The sequence below is a fragment of the Falco biarmicus genome, chromosome 3 (genome assembly GCF_023638135.1).
Source record: "Falco biarmicus isolate bFalBia1 chromosome 3, bFalBia1.pri, whole genome shotgun sequence".
Taxonomy (NCBI): Eukaryota; Metazoa; Chordata; class Aves; order Falconiformes; family Falconidae; genus Falco; species Falco biarmicus.
In genome coordinates this window covers 36,560,374-36,584,332 of record NC_079290.1, presented here as the reverse complement: position 1 = coordinate 36,584,332, position 23,959 = coordinate 36,560,374, and the positions used below count along the sequence as shown (strand labels likewise).

Below are 23,959 nucleotides of genomic sequence, written 5' to 3'. Positions count from 1 at the left end.
AGTCCTCTCTACCTTTCTCCTAATGGCCCAGCACAGAGCAGCGCTAAATTTCCTGTGGAACAGAGCACAGCAGATGATCATGGCATGCTTCGATCCTAGCAGACTTGCCTTTAATCAGGCAGCACAGTTCAGAGCCAGTTCAAAAAAGGACTGTCTATAAGAAAATACCCCACATCTCAGCCACTGAGAGCTTGCTTCAGGAAATCTGCAGACGAAGCTGAAAAATGTAGCAATTTAAAAGAAGCAAAATTGGACAGTATGAGCATTTACCTTTTACCTGAAAATGATTCATGAGACACCCCCACAAAGTGTCAGACAACAGCAGAGCAGTTCATCTGCTCTTGATAACCCAGCATTCCCAAGCCATCAATAGCCATTCGAGTACTCCTAAAGTAAATTTAGCTTCATCTTCATTATTTTCTATATTGAAAGATCAAGGATGTAATCATGGATGTTTATGCAATGGCAAGAGGGCACAGTATTGTATGTTTTATTACACTACCAAAGCAGAATCTCGTTCAGACACTGCTAGTGTATAATTTCTGTCTCTCTAAAAGCTGGAAGGCAATCATTAGCGCGTTGGATCTGGCAAGTTCATATTATCTATCTGATAATTATAGAAAGATGGAGAAGCCTTCAAAAAAAAAAATACCCTCCAACTTCTGCATTTACAACACACCTGATCAAAACACTATTACCATTACCTAAATTACTAGATCTTTCCCATAAACCATTATTTAGAACACATCAACATTTGTATAAAAAGCATTAAATAATTATTAGAGGCTGTACCAACTCTGTTTTATCTTCCTTTACAACTTCAAAAACATAAAACTATGCAATGACAACCTGAATGCAGGAAAACATTGTATTGATGATGACTACAAGCTAGGCTACATGGCAATTTGTTAGGCATTACTAGCTCAAATGAACACTACAACACAGCTCTAGTTTTTCAAAATATGTATACCATTAGCCAATGCTACTCATACTGCAGCTAAATACACACCAAAAGATAATCTCATCCTCCAGTAGAAAAGGACAGAAAGATGAGAGAAAAGGGAGTGGGTGAGGGCATACATATGCATACAAATACAAAGTAATAGGGATGACTGGCCTGTGTCTCATTATCTGATTTATTCATGCTTCAGGTAAAGGGGAGACAAGGAAGAGCCAGGAAGATCACAGACGCTGGGACAAGATGGCTACTAAAGGAGCTGGAAGAACAGAAAGAGAAATCACACTGAGCAAGGAAAGCAAAGCCTGAGAGATGATGGCTCTCCAAGAATGAAGTTCAGCCAAAACCAGTGATTTGGGTTAAAAAAAACCCAAACCACAACTGCAAGGCTAAGCCTGCTGGGAGCAGCGAGGTGCAGGAAGAGTCCGTGAGGTGCTTTAATTGCTCTGTTCTCAGGCAGAGACTTCACACACCCTGGCATCTCACAGACCCCCAGCAAGCCTCACATCGCAGCCTGAATGACACCAACCAGAACTGCAGGGTTCCTTATCTCTCCAGCTTATGCACCATTTTAATTATGCTGGTTGTCTTGGCCCTGGGCAAGTTGTCCCCACAGGGGCCCTGGCTGCCTGGCTCAGGACCAGCGCAGATAACCAGGGGGTCCCTGGGGAGCCTACTTCAGCCCCTGGCTCCCACCCCGGCCTCTGCACGAGCTGCAGCACTGCCGACCCCCACCTCAACCCTCACCTCTTGGTTTTTTTCAAAGAAGCCTTAGGATAAGGTAAGACTATGAAAGCTGCAGTAAAAACACACCAGTACATGCATCCTGCTCCCTGTTAATTCCCAAAACTATAGCAACAAACAAATAGATTCAATTAGTGAGGTGGATGCTAGCGCAATTCAATGGGATTGGTACACACGTTATAACAAGATGCTGGAGCTGCAGCCCAATCACATTTACATGAAGAAATCATTTTATGCAAATCTCTTATCCATGAGTGAAAGCCGTACAGGAGAGGAGAAACAGCACTGTATGGAGATTCACGATGCATGGCAGATGGGCAATTTAAGGTAAATCATACAATTCAGTTATACAAGACACATAACCTGGGGAGAAAGCGTGTAGTTTCAAAGTCATAAATAATTTATAAATAATACAGCCTTCTTGTGAAATATCCAAAAGGCCAAGCACCCATTTTTCCCATTATTTTTCTCCACTTTCACAAACCAGAGGGATGCTGAAGATTAGTATCTTATCAAGAATGAGTTAGTTTTGGGGGAGGACAGACTTAGATGGTGGAGTCAGGGGCTTGCAGGCAGGATGGCAGGAACTGAAGGTGGCAGGAACCGAAGGCAGCAGGACTGCTGAGCCCACCCACCTGGGAGCAAAGCAGCAGAAGTCAAAAGGAAGGGGCTGGAGGGGGCTGAGGAGAGAAACTGTCCCCCTGGGAGTTCATACCCTGCCAGGACTGTCGCTGCCAGCCTGTTCAAAATCACTATTTGTTTTCTGCCAAAAATTTCAGGTTTTTTTAAGTGAAATCTAGTGCTCAGATTCACAAATCACAGCTGCAGCATCCCCACACATGGCCTGTTTTCTGTCAGCAGTGGTGCCTCTTCAGAGTGCTGGCTATGCACTGTACAACACACAGTGACACCTCTGTATGCAGTTCTCCAGCTTCTTTCAGCAATTCTGTTGTGATACCTCAGCAGTCTGACACCTTCTTATCTTTGTTACTCAATACAATACCTGCCCAAATTCCCCTGCAACAACCAATTAAACTAATTTCTCATTTTTCCAATGTCCTGCCTGGTGACCCTGCATGCCCATCAGTGTTCCTACAGGTACCTACCTACTGATAGATATATACATAGTTCGTCATTTACTTTTATGTTGCAGACTCTTTGCTCTTCAAAGTCCTTTTCAGATCTGCATGCTCAGTTTGCATTCAATTCAACGCAATCTGGCTGGTTTGTTGTTCGGGTTTTTTTTAATCCTTAGGGGCAGATATCCATATGCTCGAGGATATCTTTATAGTCTGAGTAACTCCTAACATTTGTTCTTTCACCAGACCACTGTTTCTGCTTGCTTATATACAGATGTAGATGCCTTATATGACTTTTACAATGTGTTTAAGCAGTCTCCCATGCTCAGCCTGAGGGTACTAATTTTCTTCCTCCTGACTTTCTCCTGTTTTCAACTGGTCTGCTGTTATTCAGGTGTGGGAAAGGTACTTCAGTGTCTAAAAAGCCCTAAAAGTTAAAAGATAGATATGTACACACACAATTCAGACCTTTTCTGAAACTCTTTGAAGTCTTGGTGTGTATTTTCTTTGTATTACAAGTGGTAAGTTTGTCTAAATGCAACAGGAGTGTAATTCTCGAGTTCACTGCTCGTGCCGCATGTGCAGTATAAGGCAAATGATATAAAACAGAAAAAAGCCCCTGATTTATTTTCTTACTAGCCTGACAGATATTAGCATCACTGTCTCATATCAATTAGCTGCAATAAAAAGATGAAAATACTAACTACAATATTTCTTCTCAGTTTTAGGAGTGTTGCACTTTTTACATGAGCAAAACTAAAAATAAACATAGCTTTTGTATAATAAAGAGCAAGAGTAGCACCAAGTGTCACTTTATCCATGCAGTCACCTCTCTGCACCAGGGGTTTGCATGTATAATCACTCTGAAGCCACAAAGGCGTATGAACGTGCAAATTCCAAAGTGATCTACAAAAAAATCTACATTTTTCAGTTATCATGGAAATCTTCTCAACAGCTATTGTTCATATACCCTTTGGCCTGTCAGACTTTGCAACTTTTTGGTGAACAATGAAGTTTGTTTCTGAAGTTTTCTAGATATGTTAAAATTAATTAAAATGCCATACGAACTCAAATCCTCCCAAGCATTTCTTCTTCGCACACCACAGACTTTAGGTACCAAAATCAAAGACCAAAATATATTTTCTATAGGAAGGAATATCTTTCTTGATTAAACTTATTCCTACCTAAGTCTACCTCCATTTCCCAGTTCAGATTTTAAAGGAAGAAATTTTCACTCATTTTGCAGGTCACTGACAACTTAAGTCACTCTATCACACGTGCACCTGTTTCTCTTTCAAAGACTCTGATATTGCAAATAAATTCAAAACTTAAACAGTACCTAAGCTCTTATGCATGCCTTTAATTGGGGAGGACCTGTGTAAAGGCTTGGATTTCACCCTCTCCTAAAATGAGAATGTTCCTTTTCCTCTGGGAAAATCAAACCACTTATGCTAAGACCACTCCTATTTCTTTCACCTCAAAAAACTTTATTCCTGACCTGGAAAGCCTCCTACAGTCTCCAAGGATTGCACTAGAGCAATAGTAGTTACACTGAGAAGGCAGCACAGTATATCTAAGATCAGGCTCTTTGTGAATTTTAAAAATCATGAATAGGAAATAAATTTATATGAAAAATGCTTCAGTCCTTGTTTTGCAGAGAGTCAGGGGATAAAACCAAATTGGACATCAATAGTCAAAGGATAACTCTACTGTTGCTGTCCTGTTGACAAAGATTAAAGCTATGCCTGTAATTAATACAAAATTAGCTTTCAAGCCAAAATGAGAAGGCTAAGGTCACAGATAACAGTTACATTGCTCCCATGTGCACAAAAAGCAGCACGTTTGGTGGGCTTTGTTTCCAGGCGTCTGTTAAGTTGCCAGGAGGAGGAAACACGCGGTGGCACACCATACCATTGTGGTTTACAACAAAAGCCCTCTCTAGGCTTGCGTTGATAAAAGTCTCCTGCCTTGAGTCTTGCATATGATACTGCTTAAGGCCTATCAGTATGACAGCTAAACTCAGCACCTCGTCTGCTATTCCATGGAGGCACATGGGACATGACGCCAGCTACAAATTGCCTGGAAACAGAGCTACTAAGAACCTGGCTTTAAAGTAAGGGAAATACTTAGAAAAAGCAAGACAAGAGGCTTGCACAATAAGTGTTATTTGTCCAACATTTACAGGCTCCAGTCACTGCAAAGAGTGAGATTTTTGCTTATTTTTCACATACACGGTCAGAACAGGGATGAAATAACTGCTCTTTGGCACACATCCTACAGGATCAGAAGATGATGACAGATACTGCATCCCTGCTGTACAATCTAGGGAGCATATAAGAGATTTTTTGTTTTAAAACCTGAAGGTTAAAACAGTGAAAATGAACTGAGAAGCAGACACAAAGTACCAAGAATATGTCGATACCCTTTCTTTGGTCAGAATGGAAAATCTTTTTCAAATTTTTTAAGAACTAGAGAACTGTTATTTTAGAACACACTCTCTTAAAAAAAGACTGCCTGCTAAGAAGGTGGCACAGAGGTGGTCCTACTGCCAGCCAGCACAGCTGCTTAAGAGTGTACTTGGTGGAATTACAGAATGGTTGATGTTGGAAGGCACCTCTGGCAGTCATCTGGTCTCCCCCACTCAAGCAGGGCCACCTAGAGCTGGCTGCCCAGGACCACGTCCTGCTGGCTTTTGAGTATCTCCAAGGATGGAGACTCCACCTCCTCCCTGGGCAACCTGTGCCAGTGCTTGGTCATTCCCACATTGAACAAGTGTTTCCTGATGTTCAGAGGGAACCTCCTTTGTTTCAGTGTGTGCCCAGGTCCTGTCACTGGGCTCCACTGAAAAGAGCCTGCTTCGTCCTCTTTGTACTCTTCAGGCATAATGAAAAGACATTAAATATGTCTATAAAGACATTTATGAGATTCTCCCTGAGCCTTCTCTTCTCCAGGCTCAACTGCCCCAGCTCTCTCAGCCTCTCTTCATAGAAGAGATGCTCCAGTGCCTTATATAATTTCATGTTTCTTTTGGAGGACTCCCTCCAGTATGTCCATGCCTCTGGTGCACTGGGGAACCCATAACTAGACCCAGCACTCCAGGTGTGGCCTCATTAGTGCTGAACAGAGGAGCAGGATCATCTCCTTCCACCTGCTGTCAATGCTTTGCCTAATGCAGCCCAGGACACCATTCACTTTCTTTGCCACAAGGGCACACTGCTGGCTCAAGGCTAACTTGGTGTCCACCAGGACCCCAGGTCCTTTCCTGCCAAGCTGCTTTCGAACTGGCCAGCCCCTAGCACATACTGGTGCCTGGGGTTGCTCCTCCTGAGGGGCAGAACTTCACACTTCCCCTTGCTCCTGGTAGCTATACCACTTACCAGTTCCAGTTTTGGATGTGGGATAATTCCTAGCCGCTCTCTGCAGCGGAGCAGAAGGTGACATCCCCTGGACACAGCGCTGCTCAGCTGGGGCCAGCCACAGGTACAGCTGCCCCCCTGGAAGCCAGACTCCTGTCAGCATGTAAACGACCCGTGTTGGTTACATCCTGCTGCAAGCTCCACTTTACAATCTGCACTGTATCAGCATCCCCTAATTTAAAGCTCCATATGTACCAAAGGGCCAGACCATTCTTTTGGATGGTAACTCTTTCCCGTATCAAACACCCACCACTGCCAGGGCTGAGGGACAAAAATCCACTAGAGAGGGTAACGCAGGAGAGAGAGAAGTTTAAGCTTGCAGTGAGTGCATGCCCTCAGCCACAACACTCCCCTACCGCCTAACTGAAACACCAGTTTCAGAAAGAGAAAGCAGCTCTGCATTTCTCCCTGCCACCGAAAGAAACCTCACTCTTTAGCACGCAACTCACTTAATAGGACTAATTTTTTATTTTTTGTTTGCGAGAGCTTGCTCCTTATCTGCATAAAATAAGGCTGATACAGACACACACCACAGGTACTGGAGTGTTAATAAAACCAGGTGGCAAGGTGTTTAAAAGGTATAAATCTGTCAGCTCTGGACATTCACCTACAGCAATCTTCAGACTTATTTTTTCCTGAATTCAATCTTTCTAAGTGCCAGCTGCTGATGAACTGCAGGGAGCATGATTTTTCTTAAATGATGAACACTAACACTTCAGAGTTACACCTCAGAAAATCAATTGCTACCTATTGACAGATAGCTTAGGCACAGAAATTCTGGAGGGTTGTTTGTTTGTTTGTTTGTTTTAATTCCTCTAGACTCCAGTGAAAGGAAGCCTTTTCTGTTTAAAGCTGTTGCTTTTTTGGAGCATCAGTGTAATTAACTATACATGCTAATACTTAATACAGAAAATGCAACTGCTCTGTGGAGCAGGGCACATATCGTGCTGGGTGGAACACAGAAACTGCAAAGACTTGGAAATTCTCTTTCCCAGGGAACCACAGCACTGCAACGTATGATTCCTGCCTAGTTCAGAAAACCAAGTGAAAACAAATTTTCTTGGTTATTGTGTTTTCTGAATAAAAAGGTACTTACTGCTGATTAAAACTGACAACTCCTGGCAATTTCACCACTGTCCAAGAACTAACATTTCAGTAATTCCCACATCTGGGAGAAGCAAAGAAGTGACAAAAATCAACCAAGGGTTTCCAGGTTCCCAGACTGCCAACCATGGGGTCTAAACCTCCAGAGCTTTGTTGTCCTGGGGTATCTACAACTCGCTTCTTGGTCCACCTTGCTTCTGCACAGAGCCACATCCCATGGTGCTGGATGACTCCAGCACTTCCAGGTTCCATGGTCTACAGCTGGAGATGAAACCCCCAGGTTGCCTGCCTCCAAAAAACCCCTAAGAGAAGATTCCCGCTGCTCCATTATCTGCCACCTTACCTACCCTGTCAAGACCCCTGCAGCTGCTAGAAATGAGGACATGGCCAGGCAGGTCTGTCAAGGCCACCCCTGCAGGAGTTCAGGGGTCCCATCACTGGTTTCACAGACCAGGCTTCTCCTCCCAGGGCAGCTGTGGGTGTTGATGTGCCTTTTGGGAACCAACTGCACCATGCTACTTGTGCACGCTATGCCTGAGCCCTAAATAAATGGGAAACAAATGCTGAGCTGCTGGCTACCTCCCTGCCAAGTAAATAATTCAGCTAATTTCCTCATGATAATGACATCCCATTTTGGTGGGAAATCAATCCTCTGCTTCTGGGCTAGTTAGCTTTCTCCAGTACTTCTCTAGGGCTGTTTTTAAACCAAACCTGTTGAGGAATGATAGACTCATAGAATCGTTTAGGTTGGAAAAGACCTTTAAGATCATCAAGTCCAACCGTTAACCCAGCACTCCCAAGTCCAACACTACACCATGTCCCCAAATGCTGCATCTACATGTCTATTAAATATCTCCAGAGATGGTGAATCAACCACTGCCCTGGGCAGCCTGTTACAATGCTTGACCACCCTTTTGGTGAAGACCTTTTTCCTAATATCCAATCTAAACCTCCCCTGGGAGGATGGTAACAGAATCACCTGGAAGCAAGCATCTATCAATTCATCATAACTGTTTAGGCCCCACACCAGACCCAGACATCACTTCTTTCCCTACCATCCACCTGACTGTTAATGCTAATCAATTCCTGGTGCATGTGCTTTCCAGAAATGAGATGAACTTGATAGGCAAAATTAAAGACGGAGTCACAATTGAGTAAGGGCTTCAGGGTTCACTCACACAAATTAAAACACACAAATGATACTGAAATGTAAATTAAGACTATGAAATTAAATCTTCACTTTAAGAATGGAAAAGAAGATTAATTCTTGCTTTCACCTCAGTCAATATAATTGACTGTAACAACAAATTAAAAGATTTGACAGACTGTCCACCAAGATACCCTGGGAAACTGAACTGTTGTACCTCTATGTAACTAGCATAAAAACATTTCCCAACGCATTGGCAAATTTCATGTACCAAATTGCCAGGGATATTTTTTTCCAAATTCAGCTACACTGGCAACACCAGGTGACTATATGTATGCAACCCATTTGACTATCAAGTATATAGTTAAGAAAACAGATAAATAGGAAAGCAAATTACATTAGAAAAATCAAACCACATTAACAGAGAATATTTGAAGTACAGACTCATTATATATGGTCTATAGGTAACTTTACCTCAGGACCACATGCATAATGTCACATGCTACTACTCCCTTGAGTGATTTATTAATCCACACAGAAAAGCTCTGCGACAAGTCACAGCACAAGAGTCACGAAATGGAGGTCGCTGTGCCAGCTAGCAAATGACACATTAAAAAGGGGGAAAAAAAGACAGAAAATGCTCTTTATACCTTCCACTTCACTATGAAGATGAGGGATTTATTTCACTAATCCATGGCTGGCAGTGTCGGGGCTACTTGGAGCTGCAGAGATGGAGAGAAATATCCAATTTTCAAATCCCCTCCAGCTACATAAAGGTAAGATATAAGAGCATTCCTGCCCCCACTGAGCTGTTATTCCACCACCTGCCTGTATTGGGCCAACACCATTTTCTGAAAAGGCTAAATTAGAGAAAGTCGCAAGCCAAACCCCACTTCCTCCTGTAAACAGGACAGTCAATTCAGATGGCCAGGATAGTGCCAAAACGTACTTTTTTATGACATGTTCATTTGCAGTTTATTTTGCTTGCCCAATTACAACATTATACCTCTATGTGAAGAGTGTGAGGGGGAGGAACTGCACAAAGGACTTTGCCTATCCAAATATAAGACTATTTAAGCATTAGGGTACTATTTACCCTTCTGGGGGAAAAGCAGTGTCCTTTCTTACAAAAATGAGGCAATACTTGACAGTACCTAGAAGTGTGAGACAGAATATACAAATCTATTTTGGCCTTTCAATATTTTCTTCTTCTTTTTCCTTAGGCAAGCAAATCTATAAAGCCTCTCATCTAGTGTGTTAGATTAATAAATGATGAAGCTACAAACAAGAGAGCCCCAACCTTTCATGATGTATTCTCAATTATTTTGCATTTAAAAGTAAAGGGAAAGGAAATTAATTTAATCGCTGTAATTGCCAAACTAAATGACACAATCTTGCCTATCATAACAGATCAAAACAATATATTCACATTTACCAAATAATTGTAAAAAGTGTAAATTTCACTCTGAATAGCTTTTTGTGATGTATTAGCTTCCAGCCCTGGAAAAGTACCTACCAAACATTGGAGCAGAGGTCATGGAGATCATGCTTTTCTCCACAACTAGGCTCTGGATCAGAGCTACTTCTAAGCTAAGCTCTATGACAGTCTTTCAGAAGAAAGTGAAATTTTATTTTGGAATGTGCTTGGTGAACATTCCTCATTAAAGTAAGTCTGGTGGAACCACAGGGTTTTTTATAGTTCGCAGGCTCTGACAGTCTGTTTGTTGGTCTTACGCCCTCTACTAGAACAAAAAGTAGGTATTATTTATTAAAGGAAGAAACTTCTGCAGGCAATGCAGAATGTTAGGACACCACCCTCAACACCACCAGTAGCAAATTCTTCAGCAATAGCTTCAGGAATTTCTTCAGGCATCTCCCTTACACTCCAGTTTCTTAAACCAATCTGCCTGGGTGGCAGCCCGAGTAGCATCAGGTAAGAGAGCATGATGTAAGCACCCGTGCTCCCCTGCACCCCTCACCCCCAAATCTGTGCCATCTTCCACTGCTCCTCCGAACTCCTCCTACCATTGCAAGCCTGACCTCTTCATTAACTCTCTCCCACCATGGCACAAACCCTAGAAGAGGACTGACTTCAGGTCATCTTTCTCTGTGTACCTCTTCCACTTTGAAATCATCTTGCTTGGATGTAACAACTCAGGACCAGCGGCACTCCAGGTAAAGCTTCTCTGCAGCCCTGCACAGCAGCACTAGCCCTTTCATGCATGTCTGGAAATAGCCTGCCTGGGGTAAACTAAGATTTTTCTATCCCATTTTTTGTGGCCACACGCCCGTGGTGGCTCACAGCCACATGGCAACAAGCATATCCATGCCTTTCTCTCCTTCAGTCACTTCCAAATGAGGAGTCTCTAATCCCTTTGGCTTCAGCTGCAAAATTCCCATTGATTGATAATGGATTTTCCACTGATGTAGAATCAGGCACTTTGACTACACCACTACGAATTGACAGAAGAGAGCTCTGTTAATCCTTTATAAGCAAGCTTAATCTTCTTGGTTTATAGAAGCAGGACAGAAGGCCCTGTTTTCTCCAATATCAGCCAGAACGTGATTACTATTTCTCCTTTTATTTGATTGAAACCAGTATTTTTTCAGAAGACACAAACCCAGGCAACACCACAGATGCACACTTCTGCCAGGTGAAAAAGGAAGAGTTTGAGCTATGAATCCTGCCGCTGAAAGCTGGGATCAGTGCTCTGGGACTTACAGTTCCTCCATAGAAAGTGCCATCATCTGGAAACAACAGACTGACAAAGCCTTTATAGCATTCACCTTCCAATTAAACATGAGTAACATCTGAAACCTCACATTAAAATAGCTGTAAGATTTGTTAGGGTTCTCTCTCAATGATGTGATTTGAACATTTCCTGTACATTAGCCATAGTTAGTGCTATTAAACCGCAAGCAAGTATTAGCACCTTTAAAGACTGCTACAGAATTTGGCTAATAACTCTAAAGCAATCAAGTCATCAGAAAGATGAACTGATCTTACATTAAGACACTTTTTCCATTAAGATTAGATTCTGTTAGATCAACTCAAATACACTTTATTAAGTCAGTGGTTTATTAAGTCAGTGGACAGCAGAACGGCTCTTTTTGCAGGAGAGGAAATTCATCACTACACTTCAATGTCTGGTAAACAGGAGCTCAATCATGCAAACTCTTGCTCAAAAGAGAAACCACAGCTCACAAAGACTTGTCCCATTGCAGTCAACAGTCTGAGCAAGGATACTCAGCAGCACTAAAATCCTGAAAGATCAAGACCAAATATTACAATTGTAATTGGCACTGCATATCAAACAGCCCTTTAATTTGATGTCCTGTCCTGCGGTGCGGTAGACACAAACACTTCATTGATTTAGTAATTCATCATAAGCACTGCTTCTATGCTAGGATGAAAAGAAGTCTTAAATACAGCAGCTAAGTGGTTCCTCTAAAACACTGGAATGCCACATATCTCCGTAGGACAATAAAATGTTCAGCTTTTGTCAAGCATTTCATTGCCGCTGTTTAGTTGGATGACCTTTTGAAAGGAGCAGTGGAGGCTGACGTACACCTTCATTAAAGCAGCACCTCCTTCTTTCCCCCGCCTGAGAGAACAATGAGCATGGGAGGGAAGAGGTGAGCAATCCATGGAGTAATGAAGAGATTTTGTTTCAGAGGGTTATCAATTATTTATGAGTAAATCCCCAGATGAACACATCCGAAGCTGAACAGTTTTTAATACGTTTCACTTCTGTACACATGGCACAACACAACCAGACACGAGCTAAATTGGATGTCTGACTATTTGAGGTGTCAAAGAGTGAGTTGAATCCAGACGTTAGTAAATCACTGTTACGTTTTTAAAAGTACAACAGTCTCCTAGATTTAAAGCTCCTTCACAGAATTCCTCCAACACTCACAGAAATCATTCTTTATAATATTTCCCACTCATCAAGATCTCAGCAAAGAAAAATCTCATACTGAAGAATTTCTGTAATTATGCTGACATAGTTGTCTAAATAGTCTAATACTCAAACTCTTATAAGCATATTGCACGGCTTTGAATGGAATTTTATTCCACAATGGAATGAAATGGACCTGAACTTTTCCTATTAATAAAAGGTAAGACCAAGTTATGGTCTTTTTCTTCAAAACAGGGTTTATGCTTTTCAAAACAAAGCTGTTGTCCTTATAGTAAAATTGTTTTATAACTGTGCTTTTTAAAGAGCAGATCTAAAGACTCTTTCTGTGATACGAGAAATACAAACTGTACACATCGGTCTTCTCAATGAAGCAAGGCCAGTGACACCAAACGGTTGTATTTGCTAGGCACGCTTTCCACAATAAGTCATTAATTTATTTACAAATGCTGTCATTGAAAACAGTCATCCTGCAAGTCCTGAAATGAAATCAAACCCACTGCCACACAGTGAACGTCCAGATCTGTAGAACTGTTCTTTGAGCTCCTTTTTCCCACAGCTCCCAACCAACAAGATGCTGCCAAAGTCAACACAGCCACCACTGTCATACTTCAGTGCCTGTGTCTACAGCAGCTGTCACAGTGGCCCTGGGGCCACCTTTAACACCAAATTCTGGTACTCCTTGAACCCAGGAACCAGGCCGGAGCCCTGCCAGGACGTGTCCTGCAGAGCAAGCCCCCCAGGCTGGTTAGTGCCTGGCCAAGCGGTGGCGAACTGCACGCAGGCTGCCCCAGAGGCAGAGCAGACAGCAGCCTCTGCAGGTTCCGCTGCCCCTCGAAGCCTGCCTTCCAAACGGATGAGTGTGGGGAGAAGCTCATCAAATAACATGTTTTAAACCACACGTGGAACAAGCACTTTCTGGCTTTTTTGCAGAACAACCACTGGAGAAGAGCCAAGTATCTCAAGCACTCTCTGCCCCATCCCATTTAGGACAGTGCTCAACCCAGCATCTCCAAGCTCCAAGGAGCATGCTCCACTCCCATCCTAACCCAGCTAGACTAAACTAACTGCGCCAGTACCAACCAAAAAAAAAAAAAAAGCCACTTAAAAATCCATTTTAGATTTGTTTGCATTACTTTAGACAGTTTGTTATGTATTGGGATGAAAGGAGCCCATTAAGTACATCTATATTTACTTCATTACAGTGTGGCTCTTGAAGTTAGATGAAAAGATTTACTCTGGCCAAGTTTGTTTATTCATCAACATCAGCTAAGATATGTTTTCAAAGGCTCATCCTCATGGTATTTACATGAAAGCGCACAGATTTTTTTCAAGGGTTGTATCACATTCTGAGAACTGGAAAAGGACAAAAGAAACTTTTGTGAGAGTTATGAAATCAAGGATCAGTAGAGGAAGAATTCCTATAATTTCCAGTTATTTGGGGGGGGGGGGGGGGGGGGGCGGGAAGGAAACCACTCTTTCCCATCTGGAGTCATTCTTTCTCATCCTGCAGATGCATCAACAGCCACAAACTGTAAGTGGATGATCATCCTCATGCCCCAGCCTAGATAAGGTCAACTGGCACACTGCTCACCGAGGAGCACCAGAAGTGAAGAGTTCATCCCACCTGAAGCACAAGAGTTTAAGCATATGTAGTCTCCCAAGTCTCTAATCTTTTTATCTGCACTTTGACATGAACAATTAGACCTTTTTTCACAGGTGGTATTGAAGAAAAGCTCTTCATTACTGCTAGCAAAGCATTACGTAGAAATACATACAGCCCACCACTGACCAACCCCAGCTGTGTACAAGTCCTAGTTATCTCCGACAGGAACCCAAACAAGACTTGATACTTGCATGCCTTCTAATACCAAAATTTTATCCTCAAATTATCTAAATATTTAAATGACATTTATGGACACTGTCTTTCCTCATGAGTTTACATTTTCCCACGGAAGACTTCCAGAGTGATTAACAATGCTGATCTTTATCCTTCACACTGACTATTCATTCATCCTTTCTAAAAGGAATACTGCTTACATATGACCCAAGAGGGCTGTAACAAGGCAGTATTTATCTGCCCTAATAATCTATCGCTGCTGCTTTGATTAAAACTTGGTTATATCACATGCACAAAGCACAGGAACGCCTCCTGTCACTCATCATCTTCACGTGACAGCTCTGCTTGGTGCACCTCTGCAGAAGCAGCCTTTGGAGGTCCCACCACCTGCAGCTCACCCTCCCCAGCGCAGGAACAGCAGGCCCAGCGCTGTAAAAAAACTGCTTCACCATGGAAGAAAAGCAGAGTGAAACTGCAGAGGGGGTTGCAGCTTGAGGCCTCGAGTGAGTCACCAGACGCCTGCAGGTTGGCATTTACCCTGGTTCACGAGCAGGGCAGCGCTGCTGCTCGGCACACAGGGTTTTCAGGAGGTGAGGGGCCAGGGCGAAGGTGAGCCAGATGCAGCACACACACCTCTGAGAGACCTACAGAGAACCTGCAGGATGGCATGACAATTCAGAGCGTGAGGCATACCAGGATGGAGATGGGGAAACAGCAACCAAGAACATCTCAACTCCCTTCAGGAAACCGGCAGCCAAATCTTCAGGCTTCAGCTTCCTCATCTGTTAACAGGATTTACAGGGCCTCCAAGAGCCTGCACAAATGCACAGTGGTTTCTAGAGAGTTTATTACTGGCAGTGTGACACAAATGAGTGTGCACTGCTTGCCCTTTCCATGTTTTAATCTATGTTAGCGATATCTGATTATACGAACATTTAGAAAGACACCATTTTCCCAAAGAAGCCATCCTGAACTTCCACCCTCACCAGAATGTTAGTTTTTTGGTGTCATTATACACAGTGTAAGACCTGCAACCGATAGCATCTGTGTGACACAGGGCTGGGCAGCAAGCAGCCAGGGCACTCTGCATCCAAGCTACAGGCTGTACCACCAGGGCCTCATCCAGTGCATCTTCCCTGCTGGCTCCATGCAGGGCCTGAGCCAGCCGTTGCCATTCATTCAGCACTCAAACCTGGGAGGGGGTTCTCTCAGCTCCAGTCTGGCAACCCGTGGATAAGGGCAAGTCTCAGCGTTCCATGCCCTTTCACCCTGCCTGAGTTCCCTCCCGGCCGCAGCGCGGCCCCCAGCCCGCAACACCTCTGGGGCTGAGCGACCCTCACGCCCCATGCCTGAAATCTGCTCCATTCCCAACACCTGGAAGCACAAGCATTACTATAGGAGCCTGGGTTATGTTATTTGAATGATTTATTGTTTCAATTAAGTGCTAAATAATGTTTCCAAGCCTTCTTTGTCTATTAATCTTACTCTTAAATTATATTTTGCAGTTGCAGATGATACAGTGTTGCAACTACTTTGAAAAAGACCCTCCCTCCTCCATCCCTCCATCTTCCACAAGGAAGAAAATTGTGTCCCGTTCCAATCATTGAACTCTACAGCACTTTACCATGGACATCGATGAGCTGATAAACAGATTTAAATCCTTTGTGCGTTAAGGAGGTCCGCACTGCCCCAGGAACAAGCGCTTCTTAACTAAATGCCATTAACAGCCAGTAAGAATTTCTTGTGAGATCCACATTCCTTGTGGATTCCTCAGAACTGTGCTTCTTAAAATATGAATCAGCCCTAGATTACTGAGCATTTCTTATTTAGGACTTGAAATCCAGTTGCCAGTTTCAGATCAATATAACTTTAATAGTAGAATAAATTTAAAGCTTATCTAGTAGCAGTCATTTGTATATAATACATGAGCTAAAGCCACATTCACATCGAAGTGCCTGGCAATGAGGCTCATGAGGAGCACTGTGGCTTAAAATGCAATGGAATACCTGTTTCTTTTCCTCATTAAATGATATTTCATAAAAGGAACTGAACAAAAGATAGGTGAGCTTGCTGAGTGGTATATCCCACCACCTTCGCTCACATGAGCAATGTGTTGCCTTCAGATCTGCTTCTCATTTGAAAGTTGCAGATCCCCATTGCTGACCTGAACGATGATTTTATGTTAATAAAATCCTGTGTTGAAATACTGGTTAAACATAAAATTGCTCTTGTACTTCAGGCCTGCAGGACGTTGCACATAATGTACTCACTGCTTTTGTTTTCAACGAGGGCAAAGGACACTTACCCCTTACAGGATATGCTCCACAGGCTGCAGGATTTGGCCCTTGTTAAATAAGCTAACCCCTGAACTAATGACTTTTCCAGGAAGGGGAGGCACTTGCACTACACTGACGCCGTGCACCTCACATACAGGTACATTTATCAGGGCAAAATTTTTAAAGATGTAGAATAACAAACCCTGGAATTTGAAATTTCTAATTCTGTATTGCTGAAGAGAAACAAAGACAACGAAAACGTCCTTCTGTTTACCTACTGGGTACCTTTAGCAATGCTTGCTTCTGCAAATGCTCTTACCAGACACTACTCCGATCATCGTTTAACTGCAACACAGACTTCAAGAGGACTAAGGAAGACTCGCTTCATGTTCACACAGCGCTCTTGTTTTATTCAAGTTGAATAAAGCAAGAACTCCAGATAAAAGTTAATCAAGCACGGCTGCTAGGAAGGGGGAAAATATTGTCTGCCATAATTTGATCTTTGCTCCTTCTCTCACTCTTTTTCTGCATTTATTGCTTAATGGCTCGGTATTATTTCAGAGGCCATTCCTTTTACAAATGTTATCAACTCCAGTATTCAGCACCACGGATGATACATTACTCTCCTTAACCCCAAATCTCTGAGGGACAGATTTGAAAGAAAGGTTAAAGACCTCCATCCTTCAAAGCATTACAGTTCAGACACCTAGAAATCCCGATGTTTGTTTATTTAGATAACCGGATCCATTAGCCTAGGTAACACTTCAAGCTACACAACTTTTTGCTATGACCGCTTGCCTGTTTTTCCTTTGCCCTCTTAGAATCACTAAGGGCAACGAAGGCTCCGAGCAGCAAACGGTGCGTTAGGGCTAAGCTGTGCTTGCGGCTCTGACCGCGCCGGGAGAAGCAGCCCTGCTCTCCCCCAGCGATCCCTGCCTCTTCAAGAGTTTCCGAGACCCAGCGCTGATGCCGCCGTGAAACAAACCGGAGTCTGTCAGCACCTAACAGGATCTGAATGAAAACAGAGTTGCGAGGCTGACCCGCAGCACCGAGCCGGGCGGCGCGCTGAGCCCCGCCGCCGCGCTGCGCCCGGGAAGCCGCCCCGCAAGCGCAGCCCTGCCCGCCCCGCACCGTGCCCCGCACCGTGCCCCGCACCTGCCGCCGCTCCCGGCCCAGGGCCCCCCCGCCCCCGGCAGCCAAATGGCCGCCGCGCCCGCAGCACGGCCCGCGGCCGGGCAGGGCAGCCCTGCGGAGCGCGCCGAGCCCCGCAGCCCTGCGGTGGCCCCGCCACCAGCCGCCCGCAGCCGCGCCGCGACCCGCGCCCTCAGCGACGGCACCCACCAGCCCCCCAAAACACGGACGCGGCAACTTCGCGCACCGTCCCCAACTCACCGGGAGGCGCCGGCCCCGCGGAGAGGCGCGCCCGGGAACGCCGCCTCCCGCGGAGCGCTGCCCGCGGAGCGCAGCCCGCAGGGGCCGGGCAGCGGCGCGGCGAGGGGAGGGGAGGGGAGGGGAGGGAGGAGCAGCAGCAAGTTGCGGCGCGTCTCTCTCCTCGCCTCTCCCCCCTCCCCCTCGCCCTCCCCCTCCTCCCTCTCCGTGCAGCAGCAGGGTCGGGGGAAGGCGGCGGAGGGGGACGCAGCGCGGCCGCGGAGCGCAGCGCGGGCAGGAGCGCGGCAGTGCGCATGTCCCCGCGCCTAGCGCCGAAAGGCGACCGATGCGGCGGCGGCGGCAGCGCCGTGGGCGGGCAGCGCAGGCCCGCCGCCCCCCGCCGCCCCCCGCGCCCCGCAGCGCGCCTTTGCGGAGACTGCGCGGGCGCGGCTGCCGCCGCATCGCCTTGCTGCGCGCAGGCAGGCTGCTCGGGGGCAGGCGGGCGCGCCAGCCGGCGCCGGGGTGCCTACCGGGGCGGGGGTGCCTACCGGGGCGGGGGTGCCTACCGGGGCGGGGGTGCCTCGGCCGCCCCCAGCAGCGGGGAGCGGGGGCGGGCCGCCGGCAGCGCGGGGGCCCGGGGCCGCAGGGCTTGCTGGAGCGGGCGCCCACGGGTGCCGCAGACGGGCGCGCTGCCTCCAGGCTGCGCGGCCGGAGGGTGCACCGGTGGTCGGCCTACACAAGGAGGAAAAAAGGAGGAATCCGGGCGTCCTGTTATTTTTTTTTCCTCTGTAAAGTGAGCATGTCTAATGAAGACGGGTATTACGACAAAAGGGACCTCCGCGTACTTATTGGTGGCTTTTTAATGTTGTACCAAGGTCCTTAAGTGAAATAACCATATTTACATGATACAGGGAAGTGCAAGGACTGTGAGTGAAAAGCACTGTAAGTGCAAAGGCAGGAAACGAAAAACGCCTAACTTAGATCTGTGGGGATTTTTTAGGGAAATTGCACAACTACTATTAAGTTTCCACCCAGATGTAAGGACTGACCTAACACCCGATGAGTTTCTTGCTTCCCGAGAACAAGTTCAAGCCTCATATTGCATTCTGCACTAACACCGATACCGCACATGTGGCTGGCTCAGGGTTTGAGCCTGAATCTGCATTTACCAAGCAAGGCTTTGCCTGTGCAGGAAAGTGTTGCAGGGGGGTGGGAGTGGGTGTTTGTTTTTCAATAATCCAAATACAGTGGTACCATCAGCATTTTCATCTTCACCTCATCTTTGGCAAGATTACAGCTCAGTTTATTATCTCCATGCGTATCCATGCAATGAATCCTCAGAGCTGCTCCTTTCTTCATATTGTCTTTCAGTATTGCCAGCTGTTGGGTTCCGCTGTTGATTTGTTTGCTTTTTTTCTTCTGGGCCTCCTTTAAGCTCTTCATCCAACCACTTCTGTTCTCATTGGGCAACGTAGTCCATGTCTAGCAGAGTATAGCCCATCTAGACACCATGTGCGTCCACATGGCCCCTGCAACAAAATGTGTATTATTCTAGTTTGTAGCCTGCCAGCTCTTGTAATATCCAGCTGATGCATGTGATTTTACCAATCTGGTGTTGCTTTTCTCCTCTGTTCCTAACATGCCACGTTATAGCTGACTTAATGATGTTTTCTTAGACTTCGTTCTCTGGTTTCCCTTGCCCATCCTTCTTGCAGAGAGTTCCCATCAAATCCTTCCATTAGTAACATGCAGGCCTTGTGAAACCCCTAACATCTGCATCCACATCCCACATGGTAACTGCAATGAACCCGACTACCTAAGAGACTTTAACTCTTTCCCCTCCAATTGTGTTGGTTTCTTGTTGTTACGGTCAGTGAAGATTTGCATATGCAGAGTCTTCAATCAGCACCTCAGTCCTCCCTCATTCTAGACCAGTGGTTCCCCAGCTCTGCTTGAGGATCACAGAAGTCATATAAAGCAGTGGTAACCCATCGTAGCCCTTTGGTGTCTCCATAGTGTTTTCAATTTAAAGTATGAAATCACACTGTGATTTGTAAGAAATTTTGGAGGCTAACAGTAGCGTGTAGGTCCAAAAAGACTAGGAACCAGTGTTCTAGCAGCTACTCCCCTTCTGCTGTGTCTCTTGGCACAGTTTGATGTCATCAGCAAAATGCAGTTTTCCTCAAGTCTTCACAAGGGATGCACAAAACATGCCAGCACACCAAAACCCACAGGAAATTTCCATCTCCTTAAACTTACTGTAGACATTCCCAGTCCTCCGGATACTTAGTTTATTTGGATTTAATTAGTGGAAGAACCTTCCAAAAACCATAAGCTAAATCAAAACCATATACTTGCTTTTGAACAAGAGTCATTACTTGTGGTATAAAAAGGGTACTACCGTAACAATTTATATTCTCATCTTAACCTATACCCCTGTTAAAATGTAAACAAAGCCTAAGACAGCTCCAAAGGAGAGGGGCGGCTCTCCTTTGCCTCTTCCTTTCTTCTCTCCCACCTCCTCTCTCCTCTTTGCCCTCCAACTCCAAATACCATTTGGTTTAATTTATCTTCCTCTGTATTTAGGAAAAAAAACCACCAATTGTATGTTTCTCTTTTAAATCTAGGGAAGTGGGGTTTGCTCATTAACTAACCTTTATTTGCAGCCCTATTCAGCACACAGGCAAAGATCAGGAAGGAAAGAGGAGATGCAGAGAGAATAAAGGAGAGGCAGCCTGTGATCTCTCAACAAAAGGAAAAGATCAGCCATGGAGTCAAAATGGAGGGGTAGGTGGGAGTTGTAAAGGCAATGGGTGGCTGGCAGAGATGGAGGGAAAGGAACTGGGTAGGTGAGAGGCAAAGATGAAGTCCTTCAAAAGGGCTAGGAAAAATCAAGCACTCTTAGACATGATTAATTCTGTACCCCACAAGAGTGAGACTATTCCCTCCTGTCATTTCTGTGACAGGCGCTCCCAAAGGCCCCTGTCACTGCTAGAGCTCCGTTATCCGAGGCATTGTGCGGATACATAAATGATGTGGTCCCTGCCACAAGGGCCTTACAGTTTAGCACAAGCCAAAATGCAACAAAGGAATGTAAAAAACAGCATGAGGGACCAGGAGAGGAAGGACAGCTGAAACCTTGCAAGCCTACATTGCAGCCTGTGTTATGCAACTTCACGGTTATAGTCATATGCAAATAATATAAGAGTAATGTACATAGGTAGTAGCAACCCACCCTCCATCTCAGGCACTTTCATTGGTTTTTTTTCCCCTTCAAGAACCAGAAGTCAAGCACCTGATTTAACCTTTTGCCCAAACAGCTGTTGGTAGTAGCTAGGGCAGCAGACTAACACAGAAATAGCTGAAGGAAAAGGCATGCGAGCAGCTGGAGGTCACAGCCCTTGGCTTGTAACATTTCGGGAGAGCAGTGGCAAGGAGCAGCTGGACATGTACAAGCTTTGCTGTGACCCAGGCTGGAATAACCCATGTCTGTCCCTTGTTCAGCCCCTGCACTGCCCCGAGTTGTACTGGCACAACTCTTTGGGAGTGGGCTGGATACAGAAGCTATTTTTTCAGCCGCATCAGTCCCCATCCCAGCTGCTGGTGAAGGCACACACAGACACCCTGGCTGCCCAGCCAGCCGGCGTGGGAGGGAGCGGTGGGGGCAGGCAGAGGGGCAGTGTGGCTTGCACAAGCTGCTGGAGGCGTTGTGTTCCAGGTGCACGGTATTGGCCTCAGCTGTGCTTGTGCAAGGCAGGTGGTTTTACTATACTGCATTTTGAGATGTCTGAAATGGATGTAGGTGTTCAAATTTAGACACGTTATGTTTCCGTTGCGTAGGATGGTATGTGCTAAACCAGCAGGCCTCCTCCACCCATATGAGGAAGCCCTGTTCCCAGCTGTGCAATCCCATCATCTCTCTTTTATCAGCTCTGCTACCTGCGAATGAAAGAAGAAGCCTTTCACTCACCAGTTCTGTTCACTAACCAAGCAGAAAAGTGACCTGGAAAGAAGTGGTTGCCTAGTTTTCTGCTGGGTCAGTGAGTTGAATCAGCTCACAGGCAAATCATATAAGCTCCAGAGCCACCAGAAATGGGGAGGCAGGGTCTTTGGCTGGGAAGAGGTCTGGGTCAGAGGAGACAGAAAAGGCGGAGAAGGAACAAGACTTCCCCCTTATGGCAGGAGAAAGCCATTGGTTATGTTTAGATGCCCACAGATGCAGATTTAAAGGTCAATTTATGCGTGTTAACCCAGGAATGCACAAGCTCTGCAGGAGCAGGCAGCTCTGCAGTTCCATGTAATCTCTAAATTAATTCCTATTTTATATAATATGAGTGTGGTCCTAGTTCCACATCTTTTATTCCTGTAGAAATACTCATTAAAGAAGTTTTAGTAAGTAATTTGGGGGAAATCTGAGTTCTCAGCCTGCAGGGTTCTGTAGTTTGGGGAAACTGAAGTATCTTTTGAAAGTACAGTATATCCCCTATATTATCATTTCTTTATAGTACAAGCAAACCTGTTATAAAGAGAAGACAACTTCAAACTACACAAGTGTAAATTTCCCATGGGTGACTACTGCAGAGAAGTACCGTGGGTTTAAACGAGCTCTTCCAGTGTCCCTCACCCATGCTAGTTTGTGTGATTTAATGTTCTCTATCTGCATTAAGACAGGGGAGAGGCTTATCCTTGCTCAGCTCCCTCTCCCTGCATTCTGGGAGAAAAAAATTGGAATAGACTGATGTGTGTTTCTTTCTTCATACTAGCCCTGCATCACTCCTAGCCTCTCATCCATCTAGTGTGGACTGTATCCTCACTTAACAAAGCGTACTATGACATTGCCCAGAGCTGCCCAGAAAGACAACAGTTACTTCTCTATACATACGTTGTTGGCCTGGTTTTCAAGAGGTCTGAGCAGTCTCACTTCTTTAAGGAGAAAAAGCACCTGAGGGTACCATCACTTCTGGAAATCAAGCCATTAGGGATAGAAAGGGGACTTCAAAGGAGGCACGGGGGCTGGTAGGAAGGCATTGCTTCTATTCAAGGGGGCACATCAGTAAGAAAATGCCACCATCAAGAGGACAAAATAAATAGCCTAACAGAGCTTCCTTACAGGCCAAAAGAATCCTGTGAAAGCCTGGATGTCTACATGCTGCATCTCTGAAATCAATGACAAATTGCATTATGGTTGAGGCATGTAAAATAGTTCGGTCAAAGGAGCAGTTCCTCGTGCGGCCAATTTATCTGAGACCATCATTGTTAGTTCTGCCGGCCTTGCGAGCAAGTAAGCTATCTTCTGACAGGAGCATTGGGCCTAGGCTTTCTCCAAAAGAGAGAAATCTATTAAATGAATTAAATTTTTCTTTGTGATGCCACCATTGAGGAAGCCCACTTCCCTGCTTCTCACCAAGGGGGAAGGAGAGAAGCCCAATGGAGCTGTGTGTCTGCTGAGCAGCGCCTGGACCCACTTTCAGCCTTAGCAAATAGCCATTCTTCCCCACCACGGGGTGGGCTCTGGGGGCCTGGCTGTGGCTTCTGCCTCACCTTGCCAGCCTTGGAGTGCCTTGACTTGGCTGCAATCACACTTCAGCAGCACAGCTACAGGGGAGCAGAGCAAGGTGCATCTGCCCAGTGCTTTTCCACATACAGCTTTCCACCCAGGAATCCTATTGTCACGAGACATTAGGGTTTTTAGGCTCATCAGTTCTGGTGTCACAATCCAGCAATTTATTTTTAGAGGGAGTGAGCAGGTGTCCATGGCAGCATTTTAGCTGACAGTGCTGCAGTATTGCTATTCAGGAGCACTTGGTTGTTCTTTGTATCTTGACTTGTTACTGGAAAAGAAGTTTATTTTTACTGCTTTACGTGTTTTTAGCTTTAGGAATGGCCTGAATGAGACAAAGGAAAACACTGGCACCCTTAAGCTGAATTTCATCCATCAGACTTTCAGTGTGCTGATAGGAAGCTGGAGAAGTGGTACTAATGATTCATCTGCAGCATTGATTGTAGATGATGGTTGGGAAAGGGAATGCAAATAATAAATTAAAACTAATGACCGCAACTGATTCAGAAAATATTTTGGTTCAGAAAATCACATCAAAATCAGGTTT

The 23,959-nt window shown here is 45.2% G+C and overlaps 1 protein-coding gene across 7 annotated transcripts in view; it reads right to left on the bottom strand.

The window, feature by feature from the left end:
• Positions 1–18,300, bottom strand: part of PAG1 (phosphoprotein membrane anchor with glycosphingolipid microdomains 1) — a 116,198-nt gene extending 97,898 nt beyond the window's left edge. For 4 of the 7 annotated variants that reach the window (XM_056331715.1, XM_056331717.1, XM_056331713.1 and 1 more), the window contains exon 1: positions 17,877–18,296. The gene's annotated coding sequence lies outside the window, so the exon portion shown is untranslated. Of the gene's footprint in view, positions 1–17,876 lie in introns of all 7 variants that reach the window. The other 3 variants (XM_056331720.1, XM_056331722.1, XM_056331723.1) reach the window with 2 other exon arrangements.
• Between the last annotated feature and the right edge of the window lie 5,659 nt (positions 18,301–23,959).